This window comes from Perognathus longimembris, chromosome 6 (assembly GCF_023159225.1).
Source record: "Perognathus longimembris pacificus isolate PPM17 chromosome 6, ASM2315922v1, whole genome shotgun sequence".
Lineage (NCBI taxonomy): Eukaryota > Metazoa > Chordata > Mammalia > Rodentia > Heteromyidae > Perognathus > Perognathus longimembris.
Genome location: NC_063166.1, coordinates 670951 through 676950, shown reverse-complemented (window position 1 = coordinate 676950; position 6000 = coordinate 670951).

Here is a 6000-nt window from a genome sequence, read left to right as displayed (position 1 = left end):
TTTGTTGTATTAATTAGTTCATAATAAAATGAGTTGTCTAAACAAGTAAATGCATACTTTAAGCACTAACACCCTTCCTTGTGGGCTTAATGTGTAACTGGCCTCATCTCTCCAATCTAGGGTGCTCTTTGACCTTGTCTCCTCCCTGTGGGGGTGGGTGGTTCCAAAATCTCACCCAGAATTGTTTCACCACTGTAAAGTCAGGTGTCATGGTGCATTTCCTGATGTTGTTAGGACTTGTGAGGTTCTGGGCACATTGGGACCTGAAAGCTCCACAGTTCAGTTGTGCTGTGACCATAGGAATAAGCATCAAATTTAGGCATGAGATTTGACCTGGATATTGAGTCTGCTTAAGATCTGTAAATATGGCACTTTTACATTAGAAAAGAAGCTACATTTTTGGAGAGTGTCATATAGCAGATTGATTTTAAAGCAGTGAAATTTGTATTGATTTGCCATGCATTTTTTCGGTACTGGGCTTGTGACAAATAGATTTTTTTTCTAAGTTCTACAAAGCACTTTAGCAATAAGATGGATAGACAGATATTAGACTTAAATTAGACCCAAATCTTTCCAGATAGCTACACTCTGTGTGTGAAGTTCAAGTCTCTGGATTGCCAAATGAAATTGTTTAGCAAACTTAATTAAGAATAAATATTGACCTGTTTAATTTAGGCTCAAACCTTTTCCTAAAAGAGGTGACTTTTTTTGTTTAAAATTAGGAAACTGATAGAAAATTTTTTTCAAATCCAGTCAAAATACTTTGTGAGAAAATTCAGTCATCCAGTAGTCATACAGCATTTTTTAAAGATAAAAGGATTAAAGTATCAATAGTAATGGCCAATGTTTATATTAATCCCTATTTAATGGTAAAATAACAACCCAATTTTCTTCTTTCTTTCTTTCTTTCTTTTGGTAATTTTAGATACTATAGAAATGGAGTCACAATTGAGGTATACTTTAAAATTCTAATAATTCCATTTATTTCTCATTTAGAATTTTATACTTTTAATTCATTTCAATTTTGTTCTCTGCTAGCTAAAGTCAGAAAAATGTAAATATAGTAACTAAAATTTTGGCATATACTTTTTGTAGTAGGTTCTCGATGTTGAATAATTTCATCTTCTTCTGAGACCAACCTGTTATTTTAAAGTGCTCGGCCCTGGGCATACTTTTGTTATGCATGTAAATATCAATTTTAAGGTAAATGTCTACAGACATTTGAGTAAATGTCTACAGAGTGGAAATCATCTCTTAACATGGAATATCTTTGATCAGAAGATGTATAGTGATTATTGCTATGAAAGTTTTGTTGGATTCAACCTGATTTCTCTTGGCTAGCATCACCCATTTGCAGTGAGGAATAGGTTAATTATTGTGGAGAGAAAGCCCAAGTCCCAACACACAGGCTCCACATGATGTGCTTATCCAATACATGGCTGTCTAGATATGGAATGCTCAGTCTTTCCTAAGAGAGCTCTGACCTTTGCTATTGGAGAGGTGAAGTCTGGCTGTTCCTTCCCCAAATACTCCTTGGACGCTTCAGCCCTACGCTGCCCTCCAGGCCTGTCCTCGGCTCTACACATGACAGGCTCCACCTGAAATGCTTTAGCTGTGAATGCTACAAGAGCACTTCACCCCATAACAGGGTGTCACCTCATCATCTCCACTCAGGCCTTTGGGTGTTAGGGTGAAGCTATAGAAACACTGGGTTACTTAAAACACAGTACTTGATAGTCAAGACCTGACAGAACCAGTAACAATCCCACGTTTCAGGAATCAAATCAACACATCAGCAAGCTTTACCTTTCGGTAATTAACCTTTTACAACATCACTTGCTAAATATTTTCAGTAATCTAAACACATTAACTAAGCATCAAACTCTTCTTGAGAATCTTTATAGAGATAATGCTTCTAATGGAGTTGAGTTTACATTTATACATACTGTACAGCATAACAAAATACAGAGCTCTTAAAATGTAAGTTGAGAGACAGCACCCTTCAAATACCAGTGTGGTACAGAGGTGGACTAAGGCTGCACTGGTATGTTCTAAGCACTCCTAGATTCATTAATCCTAGTTTGTGAATAACTCCAAAGTTAAGTAACATATAGTATTTGTAATTTTCTAAAAAGACAAATTTGACTTGCCATCCACTGAGAGTGGTTGATACAAATCTTCATTCAACATTGGACACAGAGAAATTTTCCAAAGTAGAAAGAAATCTTAGGAAGGGAAAAATGGTCTACTAAGGTAATTGTTCTGAGCACAGTAGCACACACTCACAGTACGAGCCCCTTGGAAGACTGACATAAGAGGATCACTAAGTCCAGGAGTTCAGGTCCATCTCAAAAAATAAATTGCTCTGAGACAGGCAGGAGGAGTTCTTAAACTCATAGTGAGATGCTCTGAACTTGCTGCCTATTTCAAACTTCAGAAGTTGCATGTTGGAATGACAGATTACAAGCAACAGCAGTGAGGATAATTTTTAGGTCTCTGAACACTCACTCCTGTGATGAGTGGCAACTGCCCAACTTCGTTGCTCAAGTTGCCACCTCTTGCTTCTCAGGATCCCGGTGGGCCTTTCTCAGCTTCTGCCAACATTACTTCCTTTCAGACCAATTTGCTTCCTGTCCCTGTGCTCACCTTCAGTGTGCTGTCATATTCTGACACATAATAATAAAGGATGTCCAGCATTTCAGTGGTGTGCATTGTCTGATAGCACAAGAGACAAGGGGTGGAACTCCATCCTGTTGTTGTGGTTACAGACTGGGTGGGGCAAATCAGCACAATAGAAATGTTTCAGTAAGCAAACAAGTAACCGAGACTTGTTCTAGCAACATAATTTTCTAGTTTGTTTTCATTTTTATTGAAGTTGAATGCTATTTGACTATTGAGGAGACCCTAAGTATTCTGAAAGCTAAATTCTGTGCTTAGATATTGATAGCTTTCATCTAGTCAGTGGTAGGCAGGCAAGTAAATATAGCAAGGCATAATAATACCTAAAATTCAGGGTTACTGAGCAAGACTTAATGTCTTCAGACAGTATCCTTTGTAGAGTGATTAGGAAATAAGTGGTTTTCAAAAATACTTCATACAGTGACCAAATGATTGTTCAAAAGCCCAAGGGGTTTATGAAAAAGTGATCAGCATCACCAGTCTTCACAAAAGTGCAAACAAAAACCACAGAGGCATCATTTCACCACAATTAAAACAGTCATCATCAAGAACACTTTCCCAGTAACAATAGTGTGAGCTTGTAATCCTAGATATATGAAAGGCAGAGAATAGGGGAATCAGAGTTCAAGACCAACCTTGGGCAAAGCAACAGAAAGTTCCTGAGATTCAATTCTGACAAGTAGCTGGGTTCAATGGCACATATCTGTCATTCCAAGTAGATAGGTGAGGTGGGCCAGGCCTGTCATTCTAGCTACACAGGGAGGCACAAATAGGAGGACCACAGTGCCAGCCAGCTGAGCACAAAGCAAGAAGAACTTATCTTAAAAATAACCAATGAAAAGAGAAGCTGACAAAGTAGCTCCAGTGTCAGAGTGCATGCCTGTTGGGTAAAAGGCCCCCAGTTAAAAACTTCAGTGCTGCCCCAGTACTGTCAAAAGAAAGGACCCACTAAATATAAGACATGTTGAGTAAGGTGTGTAGAAAAAGGAGCCTTTATATACTATTGGACTGGACGTTAGTACAGCCATTATGGAAGATAGCATGGAAGTTCCTCAAATGAACTAAAACTACTGCCTGGTTCAGAAATCCCATGCTGAGCATATATCTAAAGGAAATGAAAGCAGCATGCTGAGGAGACACCACACTCTTGTGTCCAATGAAGTACTATTCCCAAGTTGAGAATTGGAAACACCACATGTCTATCAAATGATAACAAAGAAAATGTGGTTCATGTATACCACAGAGCACTGTCTATACACACAACACAGACCAAGGTCCACGGTCCACACACACCCCACGGAGCACTGTCCACACAGACACCACGGAGCACTGGCCACACAGACACCACGGAGCACTGGCCACACAGACATCATGGAGCACTGTTCACACAGATACCACAGAGCACGGTCGACACAGACATCATGGAGTACTGTCCACACAAACACCATGGAACACTGTCCACTGTCCACACAGACATCATGGAGCACTGTCCACACAGACACCACGGAGCACTGGCCACACAGACACCACGGAGCACTGGCCACACAGACATCATGGAGCACTGTTCACACAGATACCACAGAGCACGGTCGACACAGACATCATGGAGTACTGTCCACACAAACACCATGGAACACTGTCCACTGTCCACACAGACATCATGGAGCACTGTCCACACAGACACCATGGAGTACTGTCCACACATATACCACGGACCATGATCCACACATACACCACAGACCATGGTCCACATACATGTGATGGACCACTGTCCACATGTACACCACAGGCCACTATGCAGCCATTAAAAACAAGTCAAGAACAAAATCTGTCATCTGCAATAATATGGACAAAACGAGAGATTATACTGAGTGAATGAAGTTCAGCATGGAAGACAGGTCCTGCATGGGTTGCTATGAGAGCAGCCATTTCCATTTTAAGTAAGGGAATGTGTGTGTGTGACCATGTGTGACTGTGTGAGTGTGTAAGATAAGCCAGTGGTTGTGAAGGCATCCAGTGGTGTATGGATTAGATAACTCCTTTTCTCACAATTCCTTCCATAGTAAGTGCTAGAGATGGAGCTGTCATACAGCTCATTAAGTAGGCTCACCTTTTCTCCCCCTCTGTAAATCATGTTTCAGTACCCATGAATATATTCTGCACAGAGACTGACAGCTGGTACCTGCCAGTCAGTAAGAACAGCTATTGCTGTTAACTCCAGTGTGTAACTGGCAACTGGAATGTCCAATTACAAATGCTACATGTTGTCCTAGCAACACAAAATGCTTTAAAAATTAATATTATCTTGTACTTGCACTTGAGTTCTTAACATGACTGCATACCTTAAAGACTTTTCTTTTGAAATTAATCTTCATTTTTTAAAGCAGAGTTTTGACCTCCAGACTGAAGAACAAAAGCTTGAAATTGCCTTCATACTTATTTAATCCTGTGTTTTTTTTATTTTAAACGTCAAAAAAGAGACTTTAGATTATTAATGAATTCATTTGTTCTACAAAAGACTATAGTCATGCTTTTTGAGAAATATGGAATATTTTCATATATTTTTCTAAGATGGAATTAGAAATTTGAGGAAAGATCAAAGTAAAGATGCACTTCAATGTGTGCTCATAAGGTTTGAGTATTTATTAGACTGCTAAGAATAGAAATTGTTGTAAGACTCTGGGATTTTCTTCTTTCAACCAAATCTATTTGGGTTTGAAAATTGGCATAGAATTTTGGGAAATGTGTGGGCCATGAAACTTCCCTTCAATTACTGGCTTTGTTATGTATTTAAAGTGGTGTGTCACTTTCTCCTGTGGAAATGAGCTGTTTGTCTGTTGCAGGATTTTGAGAGCTGCAGGTGCTTTGTGAAAGTTTTTCTGTAAACACTCCATTACTCTGCCTAGCATATCCTCTCTAGAAATGGAAAGCTCACTGTCATTATTTTAGCATCATTAGTGCTACACTTTCATACCACACCTAGATGGTGGGTTGAATTTTGTTAACTACATGCAACTGCACATTTTGTATCATTTTTGTATGGAATTACAACAGAAACCTAATCTCCCATGGCACTTCTGAGTGGCAAACGGAGCTTCACATTGAAACTGAACTGAGGTTCAGCCAGACCTAGTTCTGGTCATGATTCAAATAAACCAGACTTTGCAGACTTCTGCATGGTGCTGTGGCTAGAGGGCTACATTTAAAAAACACATGTGTGGCTTTCAGAATTGTACACTGCATTTTGTAAGTGAAAAATTCCAGGAGTAAAAGCTATATTTTATTAACACAGTTAAAAGATCATCTCCAAGAATTTCTGAG